Raw genomic sequence first — 14,415 nt, forward strand, 5'->3', positions numbered from 1 at the left:
ATTTTAGCAATAACTTATGGAAGTAGAAAATACCACACATCAACAATACATATATATAGATGTAGAGATAGATACATAGACAGACACAGAGACCTTATAGTTACTAATTTTTGTGGAGAAGATTTTTATGATTTCTAATTAACCCAATTTCCAAATACTTTCTCTCTCCTTTATTTTCCTTCTGATGAGAAACATTGCATTTCAAAGAATGACTCTTAAGTCCCAGAGGAGATGTGGGTAGAAAATATACATCAGAAAGGTACAGAGAAGTTATCCAAGTTTTCTTCAAGATGGAGTTTTGGGGGCATATTTGCAGAACAGTTGTGTTTCTAAGATCCAAATATGTGCAACTCTTTTGAGATGAATATGGAAAGTTTTGGGATTGGCAAAAAGGAATGACATACTCATCTACCTATTGGAATATTTCTTTCCCTCTGGGTATATAGCTTTATTTCAGCTTAGTGGAGAAGGCCTGCAAAAAACTTCCTGTCAAGCTCTACTTATCAGTTTTTGATTTGGCCAAATTTCTGATCATAAAGTTATTAAATCCTTGTAAATATCTCATCAGGTTTCAACTAGAACAAACAGTAAATATATCTGGTAGTATTGGACAACTTCATTAATTATAACTTTAGTTTCTCCTTGGGAGTTTAAGGGAATAATATAGCAGTTTAACAAGAAATCCCTCAGAGTCCTGTCAACATTGGTAGGAGCCCATACAGGGATCCTTTTTCAAAGGTAGATATGGGGTGTCGGTAAGGCCATTAACTTGGCCAGCGTTTTTTATGATCATGTTGTCTTTTCAGAGTGTAAAAACAATTCAGACATAAGATTATTAGAATAAGTACTCAAGTACAGAAGGATAGATGGGGCAGTAGGTGTTCTGTCAGTGTTACATTGGTCTTACAGTCTTTTGTTTTAGATACCTCTTATCTCTTTAATTTTTTTGAATCTTTTGCAGTGAATCTTTCAATGCTGAATGTTGAAGAGTTTTCTAAGCTTCTGCATTGATTTTATCTAATTGGAATGTTCCCCATAATGACCATTGTGATTCTAGGTTGTCTCTAGTCAAATTTCGCCATTTTTACAAATATCTATGACTCCCGGGACCACAATTCTTGGATATAAAATAAACAGATGTGTGAGAAGCTGGTGCACTCAATTCTTTGAAACTTGATGGTTTCATTTCTCTTATCTAAGGCTTTTGGGTGATCTGAGCCAAATTAATACCTAAGAGAGACTTGCTGTGTGGTTAGGAGACAGCAAGTGTTTTAACAGCCTTTAAATGTTTGACCCATGCACAAGAATTTTGTGAGTTTTTCCTTGAGAGGTTCCCATTACCAACAAGCCTTTATTTAATATCCATCTTAGGAGAAAAGTCAAGATGGCATCGTAAGCAGACTCCGAACTCACCTCCTCCCATGAACACAGCCAACTTATAACTACTCGTGGAAAAATTACCCCTGAGACAGAACTGAAAACTGCATAAGAGGAACTCCTGCAACAAACGACAATCCTAATTGAGGTGGAAGAGGCAGAAATTCCCTTCTGGTGAGGAAAAATGCCGCCTTCACAAGGCACAGCACCTCACGCCCACCCAGGAGCAGCCCAAATGTACGCAGCCCTCCCTGGAGGCGCGGGCCCAGAGCCAGGGAACGCCCCTGCTGTGGGCACTTTGTGGACCCAGCACAATCGAGATGAGTGGCATAACATCTGGCTTTGTCTGCTACTAAAACATTGGGGAGTACCCCCAGAAAATCTGGTTCACAAAGAAATTAAAAATGGTTCTTAAATGGCCCACGCGCAAACTCACCCGATTCAGAAAGCAACCTGAAATCACCAGAAAGAAAGGTGCACAGTGCTTTGGTGAAAAGAGACTCAGCTGATAGGCCCTGAGTGGATCTCGGTGAGAGGTGAGACCTCTCCAGTGACTGGGACATTGGCGGTGGCCATTGTTGTGGCCTGGTGTGGGCATGCTGACACAGACGCAATTGGAGTTCTCACTGAGGCCTGCTACCCCATGTCTGCCCCACCCACTAGAGCACTGATTTAATCCAGCTCAGCTAGGGCAGGCAGCGCACCCTAGAGACTGGCCCCACCCAACAACAAGCCCTCAGGCAACTTATGGACCTGCATAGATTGGTGACTGGATTCTCTGCAGCCTGGCAACTGAGCTGACTTCAGTGGGGTAGGGCATGCACAAGGAGCAGGTGGAGAGTGTGGGGCAGTGGTGGAGTGTTTGGGGCTCCCGCCGTGGAGAGACTGGGTCCACTTCACCAGGTCGGGGGACGCACATGGGGGAGGACTTTGTTGACGATGTGTGTGAACCTGTGGGAGGTGGGGATTGTCAGCTGCAGAAGACTTGTGCTTCTCAAAGACCCACATAGGGGGTTTGCCCCACCTTCCAAAGCCTGAAACAATTGGGTGCTCCCATGCCTGAGGCCAGACCCACCCAGCTGTAATCTTCAGAGAGTTGACAAGAGACCTAAAGGCTGGAGGCTTATAGCAATTATAAGCCCCTGAGCCTAACAACCTGCCACACTTGGGGCCTACTCACTTAAAAGAAATACTGCAACACAAATGTGGTATTAGAACTTGCAGCCAACTGTGCTGGGGATCCCCACACCTGATAAAGAGACTGAAGGGCCCACAACAACTACAAGCAGCTGAGCATTACAACAGCTGGCCAGGAGTGTAACTCGGCCTCCCTGGGCACGTACAGGGAGAGCAAACAGGCCACAACAGAAGGACACACATAGCCCACATAGGGGTCACCCCTGGAACATTGAGAACTGAGGGAAGCACACGGCAGGCCTCCTAAGACATCACTTACATAAGGTCACCTATCCAAGAGCAGGAGACATAGCTGAGCTACCTAATACATAGAACAAGCACAGGGAGAGAGGCAAAATGAGGAGGGAAAGGAATACATTCCAAGTAAGGGAAGAGGACAAAACCGCAGAAAAGGAACTAAGTGAAATGGAAATGAGCAACCTACCTGTCAGATCATTCAAACTAAGAGTGTTAAGGATGCTCACTGAACTGGGGAGAAGAATAGATGAACTCAGTGAGAATGTCAGCAAAGAAATGGAAGATATAAAAAAGAACCAATCAGAAATGAAGACTACAGTACTAAAAATGAAAAATTCACTAGAGGGACTCAAAAGCAGAGTGGAGGATACGGAAGAATGGATCTGCGAGCTGGACAAAAGACTAGAAGAAATTACCCAAGCTGAACATGTAAAACAGAAAAGAATTAAAAAGAGTGAGGACAGTGTAAGGGAAATCTGGGACAACATCAAGTGCACTAACATCCATGTTATAGGTGTCCCGGAAGGAGAAGTGCGAGACAAAGGGGCAGAGAATCTATTTCAAGAAATAATAGATGAAAACTTCCCTAAACTAAGGAAGGAAACAGACATCCAGGTACAGGAAACACAGAGAGCACCAAACAAGACAAAGCCAAAGAGGCCGACACCCTGACACATCATAATCAAAATGTCAAGAATTAAAGATGAAGAGAGGAACCAGCCCCATGGCATAGCGAGTAAGTGCGTGCTCTGCTGCTGGCAGCCCGGGTTCAGATCCCAGATGTGCACCAACGCACTGCTTCTCCGGCCATGCTGAGGCCACGTCCCACATACAGCAACTAGAAGGATGTGCAACTACAACATACAACTATCTACTGGGGCTTTGGGGAAAATGAAATACATAAATAAAATTATAAAAAAAAAAAGATAAAGGGAGAATCCTAAAAGCCGCAAGAGAAAGACAAGTTACATACAAAGGAAACCCCATAACGCTATCAGCTGACTTCTCAGCAGAAACCTTACAGGCTAGAAGAGAGTGGCATGATATACTTAAAGTGCTAAAAGGAAAAAACTTACAGCCAAGAATACTCTACCCAGCAAGGTTATCATTCAAAATGGAAGGAGAGATCAAAAATTTCCCAGACAAGCAAAAATTAAAGGAGTTTGTCACCAAGAAACCAGTGCTACAAGAAATGTTAAAGAGACTGATTTAAGGGGAAAAGAGAAGAACACAAATAGGAAAAATTGTGTATTTCCATGATAAGAGGGTAATGGATACAAATGCACAAAATAGAGGTTAGATATGATATCAAAAACATAAAAGGAGGGAGGAGGGGAGTTAAAGAGTAGAGCTTTCAGACACAGGTCAAACTAAAGAGACCATCAATTCTGTATAGAAGGACAAAAGAACAGAGAAGGACTACTAAAACACTGAGAAAAAAAAGTTTAAAAATGGCACTAAGTACATACTTATCAATAGCTACTTTAAATGTCAATGGACTAAATGCTCCAATTAAAAGGTTTAGGGTGGCTGATTGGATAAAACAACAAGACCCATATATATGCTGTATACAAGAGACACACTTCAGACATAAAGACACTCACAAACTGAAAGTGAAGGGATGGAAAAAGATACTCCATGCAAATGGCAATGAAAAGAAAGCTGGTGTTGCAGTAATCATATCAGACAAAATAGACTTTAAAACAAAAACCGTAAAAGAGAAAAAGAAGGGCATTACATAATGATCAAGGGAACAATCCAACAAGAGGATATAACACTTGTAACTATCTACGCACCCAATGTAGCAGCACCTAAATATATAAAGCAATTATTAACAGACATAAAAAGAGAAATAAACAGTAACACAATAATAGTAGGGGAGTTTAACACTCCACTTATATCAACCGATAGATCATCCAAACAGAAGATCAATAAGGAAACATTGGCCTTAAATGACACACTAGAACAGATGGACCTAGTAGATCTATACAGAGCATTCCATGCAAAAACCGAAGAATACATGTTCTTTTCAAATGCACATGGAACATTCTCCAGGATTGATCACATATTAGGCCACAAAACAAGTCTCCATAAATTTAAGAAGATGGAAATAATACCAAGCATCTTTTCTGACCACAACATTATGAACTAGAAATCAACTATAGGAAGAAAATCAGAAAAGCCACAAATACGTGGAGATTAAACAAAATGCTACTGAAAAACGACTGGGTCAACGAAGAAATCAAAAAATACCTAGAGACAAATGAAAATGAAAATACTACATGCCAGAATTTATGGGATACGGCAAAAGCGGTTCTAAGAGGGAAGTTTATAGCAATAAAGGCCTATCTCAACAAACAAGAAAAATCTGAAATAAACAATCTAACAATGCACCTAAAGGGACTGGAAAAAGAAGAACAAACAAAGCCCAAAATCAGTAGAAGAAGGGAAATAATAAAAATCAGAGCAGAAATAAATGAAATAGAGACCAAAAAAGCAATAGAAAAAATTAATAAAACTGAGAGCTGGTTCTTAAAAAGGTAAACAAAATTGACAAACCTTTAGCTAGACTCACCAAGAAAAAAAGAGAGAAGGCACAAATAAGTAAAATCAGAAATGAAAGAGGAGAGGTTACAACAGACACCTCAGAGATACAAAAGATTATAAGAGAATACTATGAAAAGCTATATGCCAACCAATTCGACAATCTGGAAGAAATGGATAAATTCTTAGAATCATACAACCTTCCAAAACTGGATCAAGAAGATGTAGAGAATTTGAATAGACCAATCATCAGTAAGGAGATCGAAACAGTAATCAAAGACCTCCCCAAAAGTAAAAGTCCAGGACCAGACGGCTTCCCTGGTGAATTCTACCAAACATTCAAAGAAGACTTAATACCTATCCTTCTCAAACTCTTCCAAAAAATTGAGGAGAGGGGGAATCTCCGTAACTCATTCTATGAAGCTGACACTACCCTGATCCCAAAACCAGACAAGGATAACCAAAAAAAGAAAACTACAGGCCAATATTACTGATGAACATCAATGCAAAAATCCTCAACAAAATACTAGCAAATCGCATACAACAATACGTTAAAAAGATTATACACCATGATCAAGAGGGATTTATTCCAGGTATGCAGGGATGGTTCAACATTGGCAAATCAATCAAGGTAATACACCACATTAATAAAATGAAGAATAAAAATCACATGATCATCTCAATAGATGCAGAGAAAGCATTTGACAAGATACAGCATCCATTTATGATAAAAACTCTGAATAAAATGGGTATAGAAGGAAAGTACCTCAACATAATAAAGAGCATATATGACAAACCCACAGCTAATATCATCCTCAATGGTGAAAAACTGAAAGCTATCCCTCTAAGAACAGGAACCAGACAAGGATGCCCACTCTCACCACTCCTATTTAACATAGTACTGGAAGTCCTAGCCAGAGCAATCAGGCAAGAGAAAGAAATAAAAGGGATCCAAATTGGAAAGAAAGAAGTGAATCTCTCAATATTTGCAGATGACATGATTTTGTATATAGAAAACCCTAAAGAATCCACCAGAAAACTTTTAGAAGTAATAAACGAATATGGTAAAGTTGCAGGATACAAAATCAACATTCAAAAATCAGTTGCGTTTCTATACACTAACAACGAAGTAGCAGAAAGAGAAATTAAGAATACCATCGCATTTACAACTGCAACAAAAAGAATAAAATACCTAGGAATAAACTTAAACAAAGAGGTGAAAGACCTGTACACGGAAAACTATAAAAATTGCTGAAAGAAATTGAAGAAGACACAAAGAAATGGAAGGATATTCCGTGCTCTTGGATTGGAAGAATTAACATAGTTAAGATGTCCATCCTTCCTAAAGCCATCTATAGATTCAATGCAATCCCTATCAAAGGTCCAACAACATTTTTCACAGAAATAGAACAAAGAATCCTAAAATTTATTTGTAACAACAAAAGACCCTGAATAGCTAAAGGAATCCTGAGAAAAAAGAACAAAGCTGGAGGTATCACACTCCCTGATTTCAAAATATACTACTAAGCTATAGGAACCAAAACAGCATGGTAATGGCACAAAAACAGACACACAGATCAATGGAATAGAATCAAAAGCTGAGAAATAAACCCACACATCTATGGACAGCTAATCTTTGACAAAGGAGCCAAGAACATACAAGGGAGAAAAGAAAGTCTCTTCAACAAATGGTGTTGGGAAAACGGGATAGCCACATGCAAAAAAATGAAAGTAGACCCTTAACTTACACCATACACAAAAATTAACTCCAAATGGATTAAAGACTTGAATATAAGACCTGAAACTATGAAACTTCTACAAGAAAACATAGGCAGTGCGCTCTTTGACATTGGTCTTAGCTACATATTTTCAAGCACCATGTCTGACCGGGCAAGAGAAACAATAGAAAAAATAAACTAATGGGACTACATCAAACTAAAAAGCTTCTGCACAGCAAAGGAAACCATCAACAAAACGAAAAGACAACCTAATAATTGGGAGAAGATATTTGCAAACCATACATCTGATAAGGGCTTAATCTCCAAAATATACAAAGAACTGATGCATCTCAACAAGAAAAAAACTAACCCAATCCAAAAATGGGCAAAAGACCTGAACAGATATTTCTCCAAAGAAGATATACAGATGGCCAACAGACACATGAAAAGATGTTCAAAATCATTAACTATCAGGGAAATGCAAATCAAAACTACAATGAGATATCACCTCTCGCCCGTCAGAATGGCTATTATTTTTTTTTTTAAAGATTTTATTTATTCATTTTTTTCCCCCCAAAGCCCCAGCAGATAGTTGTATGTCATAGGTTCACATCCTTCCAGTTGCTGTACGTGGGACTCAGCCTCACGCTGGACGGAGAAGTGGTGCCTTGGGGCGCGCCCGGGATCCGAACCCAGGCCGCCAGCATCAGAGCGCGCGCACTTAACCGCTAAGCCACAGAGCCGGCCCAGAATGGCTATTATTAACAAGACAGAAAACAACATGTGGAGAGAAGGGAACACTCATACACTGCTGGTGGGAGTGCAAACTGGTGTAGCTACTATGGAAAACAGTATGGAGATTCCTCAAAAAATCAAGGATAGAACTACCATATGATCCAGCTATTCCACTGCTGGATATTTATCCAAAGAACTTGAAAACATCAATGCGTAAAAATACATGCACCCCTGTGTTCATCGCAGCGTTATTCACAATAGCCAAGACTTGGAAGCAACCTAAGTGCCCATCAAGGGACGAATGGATAAAGAAGATGTGGTATATATACACAATGGAATACTGCTCAGCCATAAGAAACGATGAAATCCAGCCATTTGTGACAACATGGGTGGACATTGAGGGTATTATGCAAAGTGAAATAAGTCAGAGGGAGAAGGTCAAATACCGTATGATTTCCTTCATTAAGTAGTAGATAATAACAACAATAAACAAACACATACAGACAGAGATTGGATTGGTGGTTACCAGAGGGGAAGGGGGGAGGGAGGAAGGCGAAAGGGATAATTCGGCACATGTGTGTGGTGATGGGTTGTAATTAGTATTTGGCTGATGAACATGATGTAATCTATGCAGAAATAAAAGTATAATGATGTACACCTGAAATTTATACAATGTTATAAACCAATGTTACTGCAATAAGCAAAAAATTTAAAAAAATAAAAAAAAAAAGATGTCATTGACCAGAGGTCTAAAGAGACCAGTGAGAGTCGTAACTTTCAAAACTGTTTTGTTGGGTCTGTATAGGCAGCAAGGCCTTTTCTAACATTTTGTGCCATGCACTGTGCCACGCAGTACTTTAATGAGTCATCTCATTAATCAATCCCTCATGGATTTTTCTGGCTCAAAAGCTCATGATTAGAAGATCAGTTTGTACTTGTTCATGGATAAAGATAAAGTTATTTTTAACTTTTATAGTTTTTTAATGTTTATTTTTGTTTGTTGATTGGTTGTTTCTGTTTTGTTTTTCCAGCAAAAATTCTCAAGAATAGTAAATGAAGAAGATTCCTACATAAAAGTGACAAAATTTTAAGGTGCTGTTGTAAGCTAACTGTTGTGGAAAAGAAAAATATGAAAGAAAAAATCCCAGAAGTTTTCCTTTATATCTACAAACTTGCAAGGCAATCTGCTGGAAAATCAATCTCATTTACATTTATCGCACTAATTTACAATTAAAAAAATTTGTGGGAACATGTAATTCTGTGAACAATCCAATATTCTTGGGAAGTAGTTGAAAAAATTTTCAAATTTATCAATAAATATTAATAGACAAGATGACTCAGAAACAGGAAAACCATGGAATTTGGATGTAGCTGGTTGTTGTGTGGAGCGGCACACAGTAAACTAAATCATAAATCTGCAAAAATCAGAGCAATATAGCGTATGCAACCAGAAATCAAAAGATATCCCGAAGCAGATAGCAATATATATGCACTTAATGCATGATACTTTTTTGGGGGGTAAGTATGGGGTAGAAACTGGTATCATCTCTGATATCAGCTCATTTAAACCATTTTCTGGTTGTCTTGACAACTTGTGTTTGTCTTGATACTTTTTACATCATAAATCACTGGTGAATAGAAAGATTATGTACTCTTTTGTTACATTCCATGTAAATGATTACAATGGTGACCTTTCAATGATGGAATTTTAAGTGATTATTACATTTTCTTTGTAATTTTCTCTCTTCATATTTTAAACAATTACCATATGTCATTTAAAATATTATAAAGATATTATCAAAATCAAAGGGCAAATAGCTAAGTGATTTTCAAAATGTGTATACATTTGATAAAATCATTTTAAATTAAAGATTATATTCCAAATGACATGGTTAATTAATATATGAAAAGCTGTACAAATATTAGTAATTTAAGACAAACCCACTGTGAAATATAAGATTTCATTTTCAAAACAGTATATTTAAAAGTGCTAGTAATTCCCATTGTGGGTGAGGGCGCATTGTAATGGGAATTCATAAAGGCGAAAGCATGCTATAATAAAAATTCAAGCATGTTAAAACACTTAGCATCATATTAAGAATTGTATTTAATTTTAGTTCAACAAACACTTATTGAGTAGTTATAATTTACAAAGGACTTGGCTTGTTCCCGTGGATACAGAGATTTAATGAGACAAAAGCATAAAATCAGAAGTATCATGTTGTCCACACATGCAATTTCTTTTTTTTTTTAATTTTTTGTTTATTGCAGTAACATTGGTTTATGACATTGTGTAAATTTCAGGTGTACATCATTAAACTTCTATTTCTGCATAGATTACATCATGTTCACCACCCAAATACTAATTACAACCCATCACCACACACATGTGCCAAATTATCCCTTTTGCCCTCCTCCCTCCCCCCTTCCCCTCTGGTAACCACCAATCCAATCTCTGTCTCTATGTGTTTGTTTGTTGTTGTTACTATCTACTACCTAATGAGTGAGCACATGAAAAGATGTTCAACATCATTAACTATCAGGGAAATGCAAATCAAAACTACAATGAGATATCACCTCACATCCGTCAGAATGGCTATAGTTATCAAGACAGGAAACAACATGTGTTGGAGAGGATGTGGAGAGAAGGGAACTCTCATACACTGCTGGTGGGAGTGCAAACTGGTGCAGCCACTATGGAAAACAGTATGGAGATTCCTCAAAAAATTAAGGATAGAACTACCATATGATCCAGCTATTCCACTGCTGGGTATTTACCCAAAGAACTTGAAAACACCAATGCGTAAAGATACATGGACCCCTGTGTTCATTGCAGTGTTAGTCACACATGCAATTTCGACGTCACATTGTACTTTTCTAAAAGTCTATATGATTTTAACTTGGAGGCTCAATTCTCTAAGTTGGCAGGATTCCAGAGTTATTTTGGTGGCGTATACATCAAGACCTCTCCAACTGGGGAATCAAGATTCCAGCATCTTATACAATGCCAGAATTATGGGCTGGAGAACAAAGAAGGGGCGCCAATGGATTTCACTTTTTGCTTCAAAAAGATTACTGGGTCTCTGGGAAAAAACACCCTTTCTCTATGTCCACTTTTCAGTGTTACAACTTTTTGCCTTTCCCAATAGATTTTGTCAATTTTATTTAGTTGAACATAACAGTTTTTCTTGTTTTAGTCTTTTTAAGTGGTAAATTACATTGATATATTTCTAAATGTTAAGTTAACCTTGCACTAGGATAAGCCTACTTGGTCAAGATGTAGTAACGTTTTTTAAAAAAAAAAAACATGTTGCTTTATCTAATTTGCTAAAATTTTAGTGAAAAGTTCTGCATCTATGTTAATGAGAATTATTGGTCTGTAGTTTACTCTTCTTAAATCTTCATCTGCTTTTGGTATCAAAATAATGTTGGATACATAAAATGTTTGGAAACATTGTCTCTTCTTCTATTCCTGAAGGAGTTTGTATACAATTGGAATTATGTCTTCCTTAAATACTTGGTAAAAGTTTCGAGTAAAAATACCTGTAGTTTTCTTTGTGGGAGGATGTTTAACTATAAATTTATTTTATGTAGTGGAATAGGACTATTCAGTTTATATATTCTTCTTGAGTGATTTTTCTTCTCACATGGATCTTATTTTCCTATTTCTTTGCTTGTCTGGTAATTTTTGATTGGAAGCCAAGCATTGTGACACTTACATTGTTGAATGCAGGATATTTTTGTATACATACAAATATTATTGAGCTGTATGGAATGTGCTTAAGTTACTTGGAAATACTGATATTTTTGTGCCTTGCATGTAATCATCTTTAGGTGACACAAGAGCGGCATTTAGCCTAGCGTTAATTTTGTTCCCTACTGAATCAAATTCTGAGAATTCTACCAAAAACTGCATGTGAATTATGAGGTTTTTCTGCTATGGATGGTGGGAATAAGCACTATTCCCACCCTGGTGTGAAATTCATGGAGTGTTACCTCTAATCGTCTAGGATGGGTCTTTCTCCATTCTTACGTATTTTTCTTACATGCATAAATGTGTCTTCCTACTCCTCCATCTTACTGAAATCACTCAGCAATTATTTCTTTTTTTTTTTTTTTTTGTGAGGAAGATCAGGCCTGAGCTAACATCCGTGCTAATCCTCCTCTTTTTGCTGAGGAAGACAGGCTCTGCGCTAACATCTATTGCCAATCCTCCTCCTTTTTTTTTTTCCCCAAAGCCCCAGTAGATAGTTGTATGTCATAGTCGCACATCCTTCTAGTTGCTGTATGTGGGACATGGCCTCAGCATGGCCAGAGAAGCAGTGCGTCAGTGCGTGCCCGGGATCCGAACCCGGGCAGCCAGTAGCGGAGCGTGCGCACTTAACTGCTAAGCCACGGGGCCAGCCCCATCAGTAATTATTTCTATAAATACATTTCCACACTTTGCTCTGCTCTGCCCCTCTGGGACTTTCATTATGCATATGTCAGTACACCTGATGGAGTCCCACAGGTGTCTGAGGTTCTGTTCATTTTTCTTCATTCTTTTTTTTAGTTCCTTAAACTGGATAATTCCAATTGACCTCTCTTTAAATTCATTGCTCATTTTCTGCCTGCTTACCTCTGCTGTTGAGACCCTCTAGTGAATTTTTTACTTCAGTTATTGTACATTTCAACTCCAGAATTTCTATTTCATTCCTTCTTATAATTTCCATGTTCTCTCATACTCTGTTTGGTGAGATAACTTTGTCATACTTTTCTTTAGTTCTTTAATTTTGTGGATGTTTTATTTTAAGTCTCAAGAATATTTAATATAACAGATTTAAGGCTTTGTCTGATAAGTGAACATTTGGGTTTCTTCAGGTACAGTTTATATTGATTGCTTTTCTTTCCTGTGTAAGAGTTGTGCTTTCTTGTTTCTTTGCATGGCTCAGAACTTTTGTTGAGAACTGCATCTTTTAAATAATGTAATGTGGTAACTCTGGAAATCAGATTTTTCCCCCTTTCCTATTGTTTGTTGTTGTTGCTGCTGCTTGTTGTAGTTTGTTTGGTTAGTGACCTTTTGTGAACAAATTCTGTAAAATCTGTATCATTTTTCATGCATAGCCACTGACCTCTGTACTTGTGTAGCCAGAAAAAAACCCAGGACCCTGTCACCATAGCTGAATCAATGAACACAATGACAAGGGATCAAGGAAGAGAAAAATGGTTTAATTTTGCCAGCAAATTAGGCTGTGGTGGGCTTGTGCCCCAAAGTCCACGGTCCTCCTGGGGCATTAGGAGTTGGGGTTTTTAAAGGAAACTCTGTGGGAAATAGTATACTCTTTGTGACTGTGATTATTTGTTGGGGAGGAATATTGCAGGGGTCCCAGACCTTCTGGTGCAGGGCTAGCTGTTATCTCTATCTATAGCAGGAGATTTTGGCCTCCATTGATCAATTTTCCCACATTGCATGATATTGGGCCCTGGGGAGTGGAAGAAAACTTCCACCAATTAATGATTACTAAGTTTACAAGGTTTTAGATAGAGGAGGGGGAGCTGTGGCTTTGCAGTCCAGCATCCTCCCATCAGCCTGCATTTGGCCAAGGTAAGGGGAGCTGCAGGTGTCCTCCATTTGTCTGTCTCTGTGATGAATGGTGAATTCGGCACCAGGAACAAAGAGTTGGGGAGCTTCAGCTTCTTGATAACTTTTGGATGTCAGTTTCCCTGTAAAAAAAAAAAAAAACCCAAGAACTTGTAATTAGCCAGAACTTCAGTGTAAAGCCACCTTGGCTTTTAACAATTTAAGCAGGGAAAGGGAATGAGTGCTTTTTCATTTTTAACCCCATATATGCTGGGTTTGACACTGGCTCAACACAAGGTTGACTTGTGGGAAGCCATATTGTAGAAAAGAAGCCCTATTGTAACTTTGAATGACCCCTGACAAACTAACCCAGCTGGATATGCACACTCCAGGAGATCTAACTGCTCTGTAGATTTTATGACCCCTGCTTCTGCATGTACCTCCCAGCTGTGATAAGATGATAACTTTGTTCTTTTGAGTTCGTTAGGAATGTGATGACCCCCAAACAGAGAGTCTATGCTGATAGCCATCATCAATGAAAACTGAAAGATCTGGTGTGGCTTTCCCAGTCTGTAACACCAGAGGGTCAACTTTCCACCATCTTGCCTCTTGATGATTGGCTTTTGTCTCGCGGCAAGCAGATCATGCCCTTTGTGTGGTAACAGGTTCAATGTAGGGGAACTGATATCAGAGCTGGCATCTATTTGCTTGCTCACTGGTTAGCTAATGAATTAGTGACCTGCAACCAATAAATGTCTCAGATTTTCCTGAGAGGCTCTCTGAATATGTGTTGGAGCACGCCTTCAACACTCAGCCAGGCAGTCTGATCTCTGACTTTGTCTTTACTTACCGCTTGTACAGAGCCTCCAGGTCATCCAGAGGAGAAAGCTTAGGGTATTCCCTAGACTTTAATGAGTATGCACACAGTCCTACACATGCACATGGTCTTTTGGCTCCAATAAATATTTTGGAGTTTTTCAAAGCCATTGTAGATATTTTGTTCCTCAGCTTCTCATTTTAAGCTTGTTTTGTTAGTCTATTGTTTTT

The sequence above is a fragment of the Ceratotherium simum genome, chromosome 34 (genome assembly GCF_057802395.1).
Source record: "Ceratotherium simum simum isolate JZ-2026a chromosome 34, ASM5780239v1, whole genome shotgun sequence".
Lineage (NCBI taxonomy): Eukaryota > Metazoa > Chordata > Mammalia > Perissodactyla > Rhinocerotidae > Ceratotherium > Ceratotherium simum.